Source organism: Astatotilapia calliptera, chromosome 3 (assembly GCF_964374335.1).
Source record: "Astatotilapia calliptera chromosome 3, fAstCal68.1, whole genome shotgun sequence".
Lineage (NCBI taxonomy): Eukaryota > Metazoa > Chordata > Actinopteri > Cichliformes > Cichlidae > Astatotilapia > Astatotilapia calliptera.
Window position 1 is genome coordinate 59,535,529 of NC_137424.1, and position 17,565 is coordinate 59,553,093.

The window sequence follows — 17,565 nt, forward strand, 5'->3', positions numbered from 1 at the left end:
GACACTTTGCATGAAGAGTTGGGCACCTATAAAGGAGAATATTTAAAGATTAAAAAAAATACACATAACATTGACTGCCATAAAACCACTGAATAAATATCAGAATGTGACAATGTTGCACAACAATCTAAACCTTCTAAGTCATGTATATCTATACAATTCAAGTAAATAGGTACAGCATACATGTTCTGGAGAAAAAACAAACAAACAAACAAGCAAAAAAAACAAAAATATATAAGAATCCAGTGGGGTAAAAAATCTCTTCTGAAGAATATAGTTCATTTTGGGTGAAAAACAAAACATTCCTCTAAAATATATATACTGACATCAGCAATCAACATCATGATTGTAATTATTTCCCTACTAGTCCATCTACTGCTCTGTGCATGTGTCAAGCACTACGACTGTATCTATGCATATAAATTCACCATATATATCCTGCAAAAATGTCTTGTTATGGTCAAAAAAAGGCAAACAAACAAAGGCATTCAATCAGAGATGAGAAATTAATCGGGAATATCAATTATATGGTAAATGGCCTGTATTTGTATAGCGCTAGTCCCTAAGGACCCCAAAGTGCTTTACACATTCAGTCATCAACCCATTCACACACTGGTGATGGCAGCTAAAAAAACACAATCCTTATTAAGCAATGTCTAACCAGTAGTACTGGTCTGAATGACAACAAACATAGCTAGTGTTTGGGAAAATCTGTTATAAAACAGTTATTATTTCAATAGTTATGCTTAGCATGTGACATAATATCACGTGACACAGACACTGCGTAAAAAACCACAACAACTAATACTTACTTTAGGAGGATGAGGGAGGGCAGCATCAGGTTGAGACTTTGACATCTGTAAGAGAAAAACTGATGTATTAGAAACAAGTCATTTAAAAATACATTAATGTGGCAGACTGTTCCCTGTTCCGATGCAGTGTACAAGTACAATCAGGGCTGTCACAACAATGGGGCGGTGCCAAGTCGTCGCAACCCTAGGTACAATGTACAAGTACATATAACTACATATGTGAATAAAGCAAGAATCTGTTTAGGTTAGGCACACTGCTGACTGATGCTTGTTAGGTTTATATGATTGCAAACTGCACAAAAACAACAAAGCAACAAAATTAATGGTAATGACAAAAAATTAATTAGATTTTACTTACGTCAGGAAGATCTGCATTCATTTTCATGGGCTAAAATAAATAGGCACAAACATTACTGCTAAACAACCCCAAAAAAACTCCAAAAGGCCTCAAAATGATTAAAAAGGCAAGGAAATGTGGAACATTGTAATTAGTGATTATTAATGAAGGATAACTGTGCTTTGTTTCTAACCTTGGTAATTAAATGCTGTGTAGCCTGAAGGAGAGGTGGGATTTCTGTGAAAGTGAAATTAAATGTGAATAGGTTTTGATAGTTATTGTATATGACAAGTGTAAACACACACATAAAACTTGCAATAGTACAGTACTTACTTTCAAGTATTTCATTTTTCAGCCTATCGTTCTCTCTTTTTAGATTCGAGTTCTCTTCTCTCAACTGATTAATGACACGCTGTAGATGTTCAAGTTTCTTTTCATTCCATAACTTTAGATCGTTTTGTTGGTCTGTTGGGTATGCCTAAGAAATGAAACAAAAAACTCTCTCTTTAAAAGCCACCTTCTGTATGAAGGAATGATCTCAAAATGTTGGGGGGGGGGTTACACATACATATATATATATACACAAAACAGGTATATATATATTAGTATATATGTCTGTGTGTGTACGCGGCGAAACACTCACCTTTTTCTTAGCTGCCGGTTCGTCTGTGACCTCTGTGGCCTCAAGGAGTTTCATAGAAGGTTTACTTTTTCTCTTAAGCACCTCTGGCTTGGGTAGTTGTTCTTCGATTTCCTTAAGCTTTGTTTGCAAAGTTTTTTCCCTTTCTGAGGAGGCAGAATAATAATAAAAAAGGCTAAAGTACATCATAATATAATTAAGTTACATATTTTGATTAACAAATAAGCGACAATAAAGTAATATTATACTGGAGAAAAGGCACCTGCTAGCTTAATGATGGAGGCTTCATAGACCGGCCACCCGCCTTTTGGCTCCTTGGCGCCTTGTCGCCACTCCACCAAATAAATGTCCTTTTCCTCCAAACCGTTTAAGTATTCCTCCTCATCAAAATCCCGAATGTGTTCAGTCGGCAGAATTGAGAACTTTCCATCTTCCGACCACTTAATTAACGCGAACATTATCCGCTTGTGTCTTCCCGTCTGTATATCGGCCTTTCGTGCCTCAAACATCGGTTATATTTCAAAAAAAAAAAAAAAGGGGGGGGGAGGGGGGGGAAGAAACAACAACTAATAATTTTTTTTATTACTATTATTAATATTTTTTGCACGTTCATTGCACATGTTTGGGAATATTTCAATATTTACTTTTTATTTTATCTTTATTTATAAAAAGCACAATGGCAACGCGCATGCGCATACTCTGCTCCGCTCATTAACCTTTACACTTTCACACAACCTACAGATCTAGAACGAAGACGCTGCATTTTTTGAATAATCTCTGGCGAGCATAGATTTCATAGAAAAAACATACTATATTGTTTTAAGTACCTTTTTTTCGATTAATCCTGTGACGTACAAAGACGGACGTTTTTGGGACTTTACGTTTAAGTTTTTGTTAAGGTCTCCATTGCGTGTGCAGACGCTCGCGGAAGAAGACGCTGAAATTTTGCGAACTCCCTGGAAAACTGCTCGGTAAGCATATATTTCACTACATTTATTTTATATGTTGCAGTTTCTGTTTTACAATCCTCGATGTTTTCTTCAATGTGATTTTAATGTCATCAACAGGTCACGTGTGAGTCAAAATGAGCGAGCCTCCTGAAAGGATTTCGTATAAACGTTATCTAACTGATCCTGAAGAGGAAATTCCTTCAAGAACCAAACGGAGATGGGCACAAAAAGAAAGGTGTGTTGGTAATGTAATATCCCTCACTCTTTAACATTAACGAATGCCATAGGGCCGCACAATCAATAAATCTAGTGGCAATCACTAAGGATGCCACATTAGATCAATTGCTCTGGGCCCCTTTTATCAGCTCCATCACCTAGTGGGGGTGGGGGGTCATAGTTTGGTCCCGCCTTCACTGTTGTGATTGGTGAGGGGGTAGGGACAGGCTTAGGGCGTCGGGGGGTTCCCCGGAGGCATCTTCCTTGGGGAGCTCAACCCGGGGTAGCGGTCACGTCCGGTTGGGGGCTCTGTTGGCTCTCAGGTGACTGTTTCCTCGCGGCTGCGTGCAGCGGGGCTAGGGGAGGGTCTGTGCTGACGGACGTGGGTTACTGACCTGGCAACCTGGCTGCCCCTGGGTGGGTCCGGGATGGGCGTGAGGTTCTGGGGGCGCTCCGTCTCTGGGCTGGGGCCCGGGCCGGGCCTCGGGGGCTTGGGTCCTGGTTGGTGTGTTGCCGGGGTTGTGGGCGGGTGGGTGCATGGGGGCCCGGCCCTGGAGCAGGGTGCCGCCGGTGCGTCGAGCCGCCTGGGGGGCTCTTCAACTGGTGGGGGGGATGGTCACATCTTGCAGGAGCTTTCTTCTCTTCAGGAACTCTCTGCAGGAGGGGGAGATACAGGAGAGGTGGAGGAAGATCTCAGCCTGGGCGTTTACCGTCTTATGTAGTCTGGAAGATGTGTGGATGGTGGGGTGGGTGCAGTTTTCTCTGTGGTGGGGTTGGGTGGACTGTCCAGGGCTCTGTGGAGCCGGGGGGCGCTACTGCACTGGGCCCCGGTCTGATGGGCCTGGGCCCCCCTTCCCTGGCGGGTCGCGGAGGGTGGGAGTGCCTACTGGGGTCAGCGGGGGAGCTGGCCCCAGGGAGGGGTTACCTGCCCCTCCCTTCCTTCCCTCCCCATCTCCAGCTGCCTCCCTCTTCCCGCTCCTCCACAACCACCCACACATGCAGGGCCTTGGAGTGGGGGTATGTCACCAGGGTGCAGAGGAGGCTACCCCCCCCCCCCCCCCTGTCCCCTTCTGGCTGCCTCTGCCTCAATTTTATCCCACAACTTAGACATTCACATTATTCACACTCTCATTACACATACATATAGGATCTTGGGGGTGGGCACAATCACGGAGTCCAAATCACCATCAGGGTGTATACCTCACCCCTGACGTCGTTGCCCACCTCTCAATTTTAAATACACTTAGTCATTGAGGGCTAGCAGGAGGGACTATGCGCTTACCTGCTGCTCCTTGGCAGGTAGCTCCATGCCCTCCTGGGTTTTAATTGCACCTTAGAACACATATGCATCAACACTACAATGAGCGGGTGGAGGGAGGTTTGGAGTCTTCTCCCACCCCCATTATCTGCGGCCTGCTGGAGCGGGAGGGCTAGTAGGAGGAGTTGGCCGTCCGACTGCGGTCTGGGGTGTGGGGCCTCCCTGCTGCTGCGGAGTCGGGGTGGTCTGCCTCTCCCCACCGCAGGGAAAAGGGTAACACCACCTGGGTCTGGGTGCAATTCCCCCCTCCAGGGGCAAGGGTACCTAGACCCGGTTTGTAGAGTACGCTTGGGGAGTGTGATTGTGTGTACAGCGTCTCTTTATGTCTGTCTCCACGTTGGTTGAGTGTGGAGTGAGTGCATATGAGAGCATGAGGGTGGGAATGGATGTTTGTGTCTGTGTGTGCCTGTATGTCTGTGTCTATATGTCAGGTTGGGTATCAGACGCCACCTCTCTGGGGACACCTCAGGCCCTCCAAGGTTTGGAGGCCTATCTCCACCCACCACCACTTCCCCTGCCGGTGGCGGACTCCCTCAGGTGTCGGTGGTTCTTTGTGTCTGGGGGTGGGCGTCCGGGTACACACCGGCTCACTCCTTGGCGGCCGCTTGTCGGGGCCTGGGGCCTGGGGCTCGCTCGGGCCCCTTTGGAGGTGGGGTCACTCAGGCACAGCTGGGGGCCGGCGGAGCTCACGGGCGCGTCACTGCAACTCCCCCTGACTTCTGCTCCGCGGCTGCTGGGCGAGCCCTCATCTGGGACTCTCCTCAGCTCTTACTGGAACAGTGGCGCGGCTGCCCCTCTGTTGGTCTTCCATGGTCTCTTGTGTTCTGGGGGCCTCTGGATGTCTGGAGTTTTGATCTCCTCCATACCCGCTTCACACCCTGGAGGACGGGGCTGTGGCCCCCCCACACTCCCTAGCAGATCATTACATGGAGAAACCTTTGGAATGCAAGCATGCTGATCCACACAGGTATGCACACATGGGTATTCACAGACGCGGACTAAAGCTTTCTTGGCTGCTGCCTCAAAGCACACTGTGCGCTGTCTATCTTGCGTGCTGCACAATATCGTTTATTATTTAGTAAATATTGATATCTATGACTAGCTAGTTTATTGTGATGGTGCTTTGTTTTCTCTATTATTATGTTACTCTTTGTTGTTTGCTGTCTCCTCTGTTTGTTTTTTTTGTTTGTTTTTTTTTTTTTCTCCATACAGGTGACCCAGGAGTTCTTTTTTTTTTTTTCTCTCTCTTCCCCCCCCTTCTCACCGTCTCTTCTCCCCTTTGGTTTTCTTTCTTTCTCTCCCCCTCTTTCTCTCATTCATTCCCCCTGTCCTATTTATTAAAAAAAAAAAAAAAAAAAAAAAAAAAAAATGACAAAGGATGAACTGAAGCTCTGCCATCACGTAATGTCGCATACTGCTGTTTCTGATGTCATTTAAAAAAAAAAAAAAAAGGATGCCACAATTATGTAATCGTTCAAAGTGGCAAATAATTGTCCACTGCATGCTTAAGATGTTTGTTTGTTTTTTATCAAGAATAAACAAAGCCAATGTGTAATAGACATTTGGGGCTTAATACTCCAGAATAGCATTGAAGGATTTTCAATTAGTGTTTTCAGCTTATGTTCTTGTAAAAATAGGACATGCAGTTGCTTAAAACAATGGTATAAACATCATTCTAAGTAAATTTTATCAAATGTAATTAATAGCCACAATGAAAATTGTAAGGAAAAAATGATCTTTATAAATTACCATACCATAAGGTACTCTGGCTCCCAAATGAATGATCTGGAGTTGGAGTTGGCTCTTTTAAACAGGGAATGTAGCTAGGCTATGTCTAATCTGCTTATTACTGATCAATAAACATCTTTATAAGTGATCACATCTTTATCGTGTTAATAGCAGTTCACTTAGAGTTCAAATATAGCAATAAGCAATTTCTATTTTCTTTATTGTATATTTTCTTTTTCAGAATTAAGGTTGCAGAAGAAGAACTTCAGAATGTTATCAAGGAATGTCAAAAGGTATGCCTTATGATATGATTGGTGGTTCAATTTGCATTTTTGTAAATTCATAAATGAACAGTTCAACCAAAAATGTAAATTCTCTAATCAATTGCTCACTCTTAAGTTGCTCACTCTTATAAACCTGTATGAATTTCTTTTGAACAAAATAATGTTGATAACCAAACAGTTGCTGGTCCCCATTGACATAGTATGAAATAACAACACTATGGAAGTCAGTAGGGACAAGAAACTGGTTACCAACATTCTTGAAAATATCTTCTTTTGTGTTCAACAGAACAAAGAAATAGGTTTAGAACAACTTGAGGGTGATGATTACCAAAATAACATTTTATTCCTTTTATCTTATCATCCATTTTATCTTATCCCTTAGCATTTAATTACCTCAGTTATAACAAATAATAAATGCTTGATTCATATTAATATTAATAATAATCGTATTGGTCTCTTTTTAAGGTTAGTGTTGGAATACAAACATTTTGGGTTAACTGTAATGAAAACACTTTTAATGCATAAACCTAAATTAAATTTATTCTGAGTATTGGACTATAGATTTCTCGAAATAAGTACACAATAGTTAGTTGAATTTTCAAGTCAAGAAATGAAATCAAAAAGATCATTACATTTCTAGACTATTTTTTAAAGAATATTCATGAATTAGTGCATTGAACAAGAAAAAATAAAACAAGTAATCATTGTTCTAATTATGATTTTTACGGTAATTTCTACTTTCTACTGCAATCATATATTCTTACAGAATTTATCATGAAAGAAAGCACTAAGCATTCATTTTGACAGCCTAAGCACACTTAGATTTTGGCAAGACTGAATGGACATGTCAAATAGTGCACAATTAGTGAATGAGACCAATTTCAAATTTCTGCTGTAATGTTAAAAAAAGAGATGCATAAATACAGAGAAGACGGTTACAGGGCAGATCTCACCGATATAGACATGAATGCGTCTATGAGTCCACTAGGTTAATGCTCTTACACTGAAGATTTGCTTACAGGACCCATAATTCTCTCTCTCGCTTCTCTTTTCAAGGAAATCCCAGACACCCTTCCAGAAGACAGAACTCTGCTGATGACTAATGATGAAGAGTGCACTGCAGGTCCTGTTCAGATAGAGGTCCCAGTGGATTCAGGTCAAACTAAAGAGCAAAATCAACTACTACTTCTGGCAACTGTCTTGAAGATATCATGAAAATCCTTAATGTTGTTGGTGGCAGTGATGCAGCATGCAGGACAAAATATTCATTTTACAAAGCTTTTGATGATACAAAAGACATCATGAAAATCTGTTATGTGTGTGAACAGTGCAGTAATATAATGTCAGCTGAACTGGACCAAGTTCATTGTGTTCAATGCAACAGCACCTATGACAAAGCAAGTAGGTTTACCAATAACTTTTTCATATACCTCTCCTTGGAAGATCAACTCAAAAATCTCTTGAGAATGCCAGGAATTACAGATGAATTAATAGGAAGGCAAACAGAAACATCTACTTCTCTCAGTGACATTTGTGATGGTTTTTTGTATCAGAAAGCTTTAAGTGGTTCAGAAACGGCCCTTCAAACCCTCAGCTTAACATTTAGCTGTGATGGTGTGCCAGTTTTTAAAAAGTCCCCTTGTAGTATTTGGCCCCTTTTTTGCACCATTAATGAATTGCCATTGAAAACAAGACAGGATAATGTACTCCTTTGTGCACTATGGTTCGGGGATGAGAAGCCTCACATGAGAAGTTTCTTAAAACCTTTCATTGATGAGTGTGTGGGCCTACAGGACAGTGGTTTCACATGGGAAGATGACAAAGGCGTTTCTGTCAATACAAAAGTAATCCCTCTAATTCTAATGAGTGACTCAGTTGCCAGACCTGTGATCCAAAATTTTAAACAGTTTAATGGTGAATATGGATGCTCCTACTGCCTTCATGAAGGAAAGGTAGTTGAAAAAGGCAGAGGATTCACTCGTGTATATCCTTTTCAGAAGGACATTCAGCTCCGCAATCAGGAACAAACTAATGAATTTGTAGAAGCTGCGCTACAGTCTGGTAAAGCTGTTATGGGTGTTAAAGGGCCAAGTATGTTGTGTAGACTTCCCAGTTTTGATATTATCGAAGGGTCTGTCCCAGACTATATGCATTCAGTACTTCTGGGTGTTGCAAGAACTGTAACAGGGCTGTGGTTAAACAGTGAAAACCATGAAAAGCACTGGTATATAGGTAGGTCTACAAAACTGTTAGATGAAATGCTTTTAAAGATTAAACCGCCATGTAATGTACCTCGTGTGCCAAGGTCTGTCACATTGAGGAAATTTTGGAAAGCCCATGAGTGGTATATGTGGCCCTTTTATTATAGCTTACCTGTACTGAAAGGTGTATTGCCAGAACCACTACTGAATCACTGGTCTAAACTAGTCAAGGGAGTATCCCTTCTGTTGGGCGAAAACATAACTAGAGAGCAGATTACTGAGTCTGAGGCACTTCTAACAGATTTTGTGAAAGACATGGAGGTATTCTATGGGGAAGCTAATCTGTCTTATAATGTCCATCTTTGCCTCCATTTACCAAGGAGTGTAGTTAACTGGGGGCCTTTGTGGGCTCATTCCGCCTTTGTGTTTGAGTCTTACAATGCTAAACTACTAGACATGATCAAAAGCACTCAAGGGGTTGCGCTACAGATTGTAAAAATGTTCTGGCTACAGAAGGCCTTACCATTTTATGGCCAGACTTTACTGAAAGATGCCTCAAATGAATGCAAGGAGATATTTGAATCTCTAACAAGACCTAAACAGTTAAAAGATGTAACTCGCACACATGGTATCACTGCACTTAATCATCCTAAAGTGCGATTAATTAGGAGGGATGACTATATGGCACTGAGTCGTTATGGGGTACAAAGGAGCAGAGTAAAGTACTTTCAACGAATCATTACAAATGGCGAGGTGTTTCACTCAGAAGATTACAGTCGTGTAGTCAAACGTAATTCATTCACTGTTATGTTGAATGATGATGATCAAAATTTCTTTAACATTAAACGATTTGTAATATGTCAAAATGAAAGTGGAGAGACGTGTTATGCCATTGGACGATTCTATGAACGAGCAAAGCATAGTCTCTGTGCCTCAAATCCAAGTTATTTTGAACCAGTATCAAAACGTCTTGGGCATCTGACAGGTATTCTTGCTGCAGAGATCAAATGCAAATGTCTGATCATTCACACTGAAAAACTAAAAGTCAATTACATTTTTAGAAGCATTAATCAGTGTGAATTCCTTAAATAAGGTTAAACACGAGAAAACATGATTTTCTGCCATGTGGTATTTTTCTGAAGTGATTTTAAACCAGTTCATAAAAAAACATACATAATTAAACATTAAATGGCAAAACGTCAGATATACATTACATTAAGTCATTAAGTGCTATATTATATTGCATCATTAAAGGAACACTCCCTCAGAGTTAATACGTTGAGTCTGACCATTTTGGAATCCATACAGTTGATTTGTATGGCGTCAAGAAAGAAGGTATATGAAAATATGAGTTTGCCTCGCTATTGAACTGTATTTGATTCTGGGAACTTATTGTTTAATTTGCAAATATGAGTATTGAGCAGATTTCAAGTGGAAACCAGAAGGATTTCCTGAGAAGATGATTGTGCCCCTAGACAACAGATTCTGCTCAGAGAGGTGAACACATCTTTGTGTAGAACACACAGCAGTAACACCAGATTACAGCCTAACATGTACAGTGTAAGTAATCTAATCCACAACTGCAGCTCCAAAGGAAAAGACTTACATTTTAAGGGAACAAATCAGATCCCGATCTGCTCTCATTATGAGCTATGTATAGCCATTACTGTAGGATACTTGCTGTGAGTTTGGGGGAAGATGGGATCATTGATTCTGTAACCATTATTATTCAGAGATTGTATTTTTAAATTAACATGGCCTACTTACCAGCACTGGAGGGGGAAAACACAAAATAACAAAGCAAAATGGCAGAGGACAGAGGACACACTTCTTTTTATAGGTTTTGGGCTTTTGTTGTGAAACTATAAGAGAATCTCAGTTTCTGAACACTTCATCAGCAAACTATTGTTTTGATGCTCATCTATGAGTCATACTGTATGAGCTCATCAATGATCCACGGGACATCTGAAAATACCCTGCCATCAGTGGCACACAGCCAATCATGAGCATAATAACTGTTGTAACATAGTGATTGTTCACTTAATTTGAAGTGCTGTTTAATTTTGCTCAACAAAATGAACATTGTGCTTATGATTTTTGTATAATCTGTAAAAAATAAAAATGACCAAAGACTTAATGGTCAAACTCAACTTTTTAACTCTGAGGGACATGGAGAATGAGCCTATTTTCAAAAAAAGTGGACTGTTTCTTTAAGTACTATATTGTATATATTGTCAAAAACTAAAGTGTACATAGCAGTTGTATTTTGTGTACTGTATCAATGACTATTAATTTCAAAGTCAAGTGAATGCTAATATTGTCTAATGTGAAATACTGTAAGCAAATGAATAAATAACCTAATTCTTGCTAGACCTTTGACTGTGTTTTGTTTGAATCCAACTGTGTTTGCAGATGTGATTAGATGCAGATGTTGTTACTTTTATTATTATTATTATGGCACTAAATACATTTTAACCTCCTAAGACCCGAACTCTTCCACGACATGCATTTTTAATTTCTCTTTGATATTTGGGCACATTGGGTCATTTTGATGAGAACCCAGATCTGACAGTAATTGTAAATAGAAGACGTCTGTGTAATATAAATTAAGGGAATTTGATATATGGAGGCTGAAGTGAGGTCGTGACACACACTCTGTCTCTGTAAACGAGGAACCGTTCCTTGTTGTCTCGGCAAAAAGGGGAACAATTCACTTCAAGACAAAAACTGAAAGGTTGACCGGAAGTACCGGCTATGAAAATAGAAGATGATGTTCTTTCGAACTATGTTAAAAGTCATTGTGGTTTTGAGCTGATCTATGTATAAAATGTACCTGTGACGTATGAAGGGGCATCATTAATCAAACCCTGATGCTATAAAATAATTGTTTGTGCTTTGATTAAGTTGAAGATTAATTCTTGTCTGCGTACAGACTGGTCTTCCCACGCGTGTATTCATTAAAATCATCGTTTGACTTCACCCGGCCGGATCAGTGTGGTTATTCTTCGATCACCTCTTGTACCCTTCCTCAATATTGAACCCTTAACATTCACCCGATGAATGTAAAAAAAAAAGAATTACCAGATTTTCTTTTAACTTATTTTTGTTTTTAAGAAAAATAAGAGCCACAAATGAGGATATTTGTTTAAAATTTTGATAGAACAGTAGCAGTATAATGTCCTCGGAAGTGGATATCAGGCCCTTGTAGAGCAAAATTGAGTATTTTGGTCTAAATAACCCAAAATGTGACGTCCACATATGTGGACGCCAGGTCCAAAGAGGTTAGATAAGGGATACTTTGAAATATATTCTACTGAAAGGTTGGAAATGTATTTTCTTGAACGCAAATATCTTTTGAAATGTATTTTGGTTTGAAAGAAATGTATTTTAAATTTCAAAAATATATTTTTTTTGGAGCATCACAAATACAAAATATATTTACCATATATTTGAAATATATTTTGGCCAGGAAAAATGTATTTTTTTACCGTATGGGTCTCATCATGAAATAATTTTATCTGTCAGCCTCACCCATCAAACTCAGGGGGCGGGGTTAACGCTGATCGAGTCAAAACCATTGCTTTGGTCTGGTGGCCATTGTTTCTAGCACACAACAACCGGCATGTGGAAGCTAACAGAACTGAACTTTGAAAAACCCTGTTTGTGTGTCACCAAATACCGTTTTAATATTTTTTAGCCGAGAATGTAGTGGTTTAATCTTCATATGTCTGGTCGGTTTGTCAAGATACAGCCTCTTTGCAAAAGTGCTTCGATGATTTCGGAGATGTCTGCCCAGTCTCACGGCAAAGCGTGGGATAGACCCGCTCGCCTCACAAGCAATCCCACCGACAAAGCGCAGGCCCCAGTACACAGCTGTAATAACCCCCGCTGACTTCTTTTACTGAGGTTATATTTATCGGTGTTTTATTTCCTGATATTCTTATGTGTCCTACGTGTTTCAGTCGCCAATTCTGAATTATAACTAACATTAAAAACATGTTTAAGGAGGAGAGAGAGCAAATAAATCTGTTTAACATCTGATCTTTGGGTTTTTGTTCAGTAATCAGCGTGACCTGTGTATAAATGCATAAAAGAGATAACGTTGGTGTTTCCGTCATGTAGTAACTGCTGGCTTTAACTGTACAAAGGTTGTTCGACACTATGAAACACATACAGACTTCATGATGTTCGGCTAATATTTTTATTGTGAATATTAATCATGCTGACCTCGCTCTGTACACCACGTTGCGAGGTCAGCATATAGAATAGAATAGAATTCAACTTTATTGTCATTGCACATGCACAGGTACAGGGTAACGAAATGCAGTTTGCATCCATCCAGAAGTGCTTTAGTGATATAGATATATTACGATAAATATTAGCAATAATATAGATATGTGAGTATATTACAGAAATGGGTCTATTATGTTATAATGTACACGGTATGAAGTATGTTGTGAATATTCTATAACTATAGGTATGTACAGGCTGTAGTGAGTACAAGCTATGTACAGGATATGAACAGGATATAAATATGAAAAACTATACAGAATATGAAATAAATCACTTTACAGAATCTGAGATATACAGCTATACAGAAATGGGAACTGTGCAAGTTGTAAACAGTTGTAGGATTAAAAATCATCGTATGTACAGAATGATTATTACAGAGCTATACAGTAGTGCAGTTAAGATAAGTGAGATATGTGGATAATTCTACAGAGGCTATATAAAGTGCTGGTGGTTGTGAGTGGTGGTTCAGTCCATGTTATTATTGTGTGTTTGAGGGTACGTGGATATCCACGATATCCCCAGCTCCATGAGTTAACACAAAGTTTCCCAGCTGACTATCTAACTTCCAACTATTCCAGAGACGTGAAAATATACAGCATAAAGAAAAGTGTAAGAGACTCAGCAGCAGATTAGAATAACAGTTATACATTTAATAAATCACCAAATGAATCCAAGAAACGAGCAAACCTGTCCCGACAATTTGAGTTTGTATTCCCTCAGCTGCAGACTCGCTGCTGTTTAAATGTTTGAAAAGGAAGATTAGATATAAAAAACGTCAAACATAGACTCAGTCTGCCTTCACATTTGATATGAGGCCAGCACGTATAGTGGCTGTGTCCTGTTTTAAGATCATACATGTAAAATTGTTGTCTGACCTCCGTCGATCCAGCCACTCAGAATCCGTGGTTACCATGGTTACTGCATAAGCAGCTATAATGTTAACAGCTGGCACTGAGGAAACCTACCGGCAGCATGGGTGTTTATGTTTTTTATTGCAAAAGAACCGTCTGACTGGTTAACTGAAGTTAACTTGGATAAATTATAGTTAAGGAGTATCACAGATAACGCCTACGTGAGCTGTGCGACTGTTCACCACTACACTGAAATCAGCAGGCTATTACTGAAATACAAGTGCTATATCATAAACTATGATATAAATAGGGAGGTCCTATTAACATGTTTAGTTTTAAAGGACACCTTCCTGCCTTTAGTCTCCTTCATGAGCAGTATTAGTTTTCTTCTAACATCCAGAAGTCTGCACGATGTGTTTCATAGTTTGTAACAAGCCTTTGACAGGTAAACATAACATGACCGAAAAAGCAAAAAAAAAGCAAAAAAGCAAAAAAAGAGAGAGTGTTGACATAAGAAGAGAAAATGCTCTCAATTATGGAGACAGGCAAATGGTTCATTTATGTTTGATGTGTGTTTATTCCTCCCTAAATATTGTCGGTGAAGTTTGCCATGCACGTCAGATTTTCCTGCGCATTTTTATACCTCTGCCAACAGAGAGAGAAAAAAAAAAAAATCACATTCTAACAGACAGCTGGTGCTTAGAATACAGTTGAATAACTATTAAAAAACAGATGATATTTAGATGATAGTTCAGTCTAACACATGTGCCAGTGAACCATTAAACGTCTGTGAAACTATGCAGTTATGAAACGTAGCTTTAACCTCAGCCAAACCGATTTGCTCAGTTGTAAATAAAACAGCGAAGTAAACGTGACCCGACAGACAGAACCTGAGTGAATGAAGTCCAGCGTTTAACCACTGAGAGCTAAAACTCAGGTGAGGTTTCAAAGCTGTGTGCCGGTGATTGGACATCAGCCGCTGATGAAGCTGTTCGCCTATAAAGTGCTCTGTAAGGAAACAAGCTCCAGCAGCTCTGCGCTCGGGGAAAACTCTATATTTACTTATCTTGTGCAGAAAAATGCGCTGACATTGCTTTATATCGAGTACCGGCTGCCCAGTTAAACTGTGACTATCACCAGGTAACGTAGGCGTGTTTCTTGAATTAGCAGCAGGTGTTAAACAGCTGACAGATGAGGAGGAGGATGCATGCAGGTAAACTGAGGGTCTGTTGAGCTGATCGCTGGTTTCGTGAGAAAAATGTCAGCTCGTTCTTTATGTTACAGAAGCACAGAGACACAAGACCAGGCGGAAAGAGACGATCGTTCGGTGAAAATGAGAATCTGCGAATGCAACATGTGGAACACGGAGAGTGGAATATGTAAACAAACCGGTTAACGTAACCCCCTCGGTGCACTCTGCATGCTAATTGTTAGCAGAGCTAGTGAAATCTCTGAAAACATCTGAGCACTTTTGCAAACATGTTCTATGTTGACAACCTGACCAGACATACGTCGCGACATTCGCGGCTAAAACACTGTTAAAAGTGTAGCTGGTGACAGAAAAATGGGGTATTTTAAAACTACACCACCACCATTGCTGCTTGTGATTTGATCTGCATTCTGGGATACCTGGCTGCCCCAAGTCTACACAAGCAATCGATTATCTAGGATCGACCTGTTTTGACTTACTTTGCACGGCAACCAATCAAATGTTAGAGAAGCTGCATGGGCAGAGTTAACCCCGCCCCCTGAGTTTGATGGGTGAGGCTGACAGATAAAATTATTTCATGATGAGAGCCAGGCGCCAGGACTGCCATAATGAAATAAATATATTAAATAATTAATTAAATGTGTCAATAATGAATTAAAATGTGAAATACATAAATAATTAATTAAATGTGTCAATAATGAATTAATTAAATGTGTCAATAATGAATTAAAATGTGAAACACATAAATAATTAATTAAATGTGTCAATAATTAATTATTACATGTGTCATAACTATTTATTTAATTAATTCCAATTTTAATTAATTATTGCCACATTTAATTATTTAATGGTGTATTTAATTAATTCATTATGGCAGTCCTGGCACTCCATATCTTTCCCTCCTGCTCTGTTCCTGTGCTACTGCCAGTGTAACTACCGTCCCTCCCCCCTCTTCCCAGCGCAAAGCACAAGGCTCGCGTGAGGAGTGAAGCGGAAAAAAGTGCGAGACAGAGGGTAAGAGAAAGAAAAAAAAAAAACCCCACCGGCTCGCGTCGTTCACTTCAAATCAGAATCAGAATCAGAATACTTTATTGATCCCTGGGGGAAATTATTTTTTGTTACAGTGCTCCATTTTAAACCAACATTAAGACAAGACAGACAATACGCTAACTAAGAATAGTACAATATATACATATATATACATACATACATACATAAGTCACTTATAAATAAATATTTGGAAAAGAAACATGTGTAGTTGTAGCAGCAAAGAGTCGGCTCTAAGAGTCGTTTCGTTCGCGACCGACACATCACTACCGAGTGGGCAATGCAGAGTTCAGGTGGATGAGGCGTGTCAGTGGGTGAGGGGACTCCACAAGTTCTACAGTAACTACCTCTCTTTGGGTGTCTTCCCCACCTAATCTGCTGAAAAGACAGCAGGCCTGAGTAACCTTTTCTATCAGCTACACAAGTTCACAGCAGCTACAACTACTACTTAAGCTACTCTGAGCTAATGGTGATTTTGTTCTGTCTTTGGGAGGAGAGAACATGTAAAGAGACAGGCACATCTAGGCCTGAAGATGCACTTATCTTGGTGTTCCATGGTGATGAAAATGATCCATTAGGAGCGCAGCATCCTTTGGAACTTCCCCAAGGAATGTGGAAATCCAAAGCTACTCAACATTACAAACCACATGGAAACAGTGTAAAAGTTTTAATGCAGCAGGAAAAGACTGAACGTCCAAATCCTTCTTAATTAAAAAAAAGACTAAGGCATAGGGATAGACATGACAAGCTGGCCTCACCCATTGTGAAATCCATGTTGTCCATCCATCCATGTTGTCATCTAATCACAGATGTTCAACCACACCTTAGTATCCTCTTTCTAGTTAAAGTGCTTTTCCACAAAGATGATTTAAAAGAAAATTTAATATAAAAAATTACATCATTACTTTTTCTTGTGATCCTTAACATAAAAGGACGGGATGAGCTGTGAGACAAGCGCTGCTCTTGTGGCGACCTGCAGCAGGTGTTTATTGGCATTTACTTTCTCTTTTTGTTTTAACTTTGTTCTTAACCGCGGTTTTAACTTTTTGCCGACATGGAGATCTTCTACACCTTAGTTTTATTGTTGTTGGCGATATTCACCTGGAGTCATTCACTCTCACTGACAATCACTTATACACGCGAGGAACTACTTGGATTACGGTGGTCCTGTTTGTCTATGTACGACTCTTCTAATGCTCGGACAGATGTGCTTCTTGGTGAGGATTTATTTCCCCGGTCAAAGACTAATTTTGGAAAGCCCCGCCGCTTGAGAAAACGCGGAAAGAAAGGCGGCATGCGTCAGTGTGTAAGAAAACTTCGGAGGAAGAATCATGTTCCTCTGCCTTCTATGATTCTGGCCAATGTCCAATCTCTTAGGAACAAAACGGATGAATTACAAGGGAATGTGCTTCATCTACGGGAATACAGGGAGGCTTGTCTGATGGCGCTTACCAAGACATGGCTGACCGATATGGACAGTGACACTTCACTGCGAATCAGCGGCTTTGGGACCCCTGTCAGATTGGATCGGAACTGTGGAGTAACACGCAAATCTCACGGAGGAGGGGTTTGTTTATATATCAACCAGGGCTGGTGTAATAATTTTACTGTGCGGGAACTGTTGTGTCTTCCTGACATCGAGCTCCTTTCAGTATCTGTCAGGCCTTTTTACTTACCG

At 40.2% G+C, this 17,565-nt stretch overlaps 1 long non-coding RNA gene across 1 annotated transcript in view; it reads right to left on the bottom strand.

Moving 5' to 3' along the window:
* Positions 1-2,651, bottom strand: part of LOC113018320 (uncharacterized) — a 4,021-nt gene extending 1,370 nt beyond the window's left edge. The window contains exons 1-5 of the long non-coding RNA XR_013903224.1: positions 1,793-2,651; positions 1,483-1,627; positions 1,343-1,386; positions 1,171-1,200; positions 1-857 (exon numbers count right to left, since the gene is read on the bottom strand). The exon at positions 1-857 is cut by the window's left edge and continues 456 nt beyond it. This is a non-coding gene — a long non-coding RNA (uncharacterized LOC113018320). The remainder of the gene's footprint in view (positions 858-1,170; positions 1,201-1,342; positions 1,387-1,482; positions 1,628-1,792) is intronic.
* Positions 2,652-17,565: the final 14,914 nt, after the last annotated feature.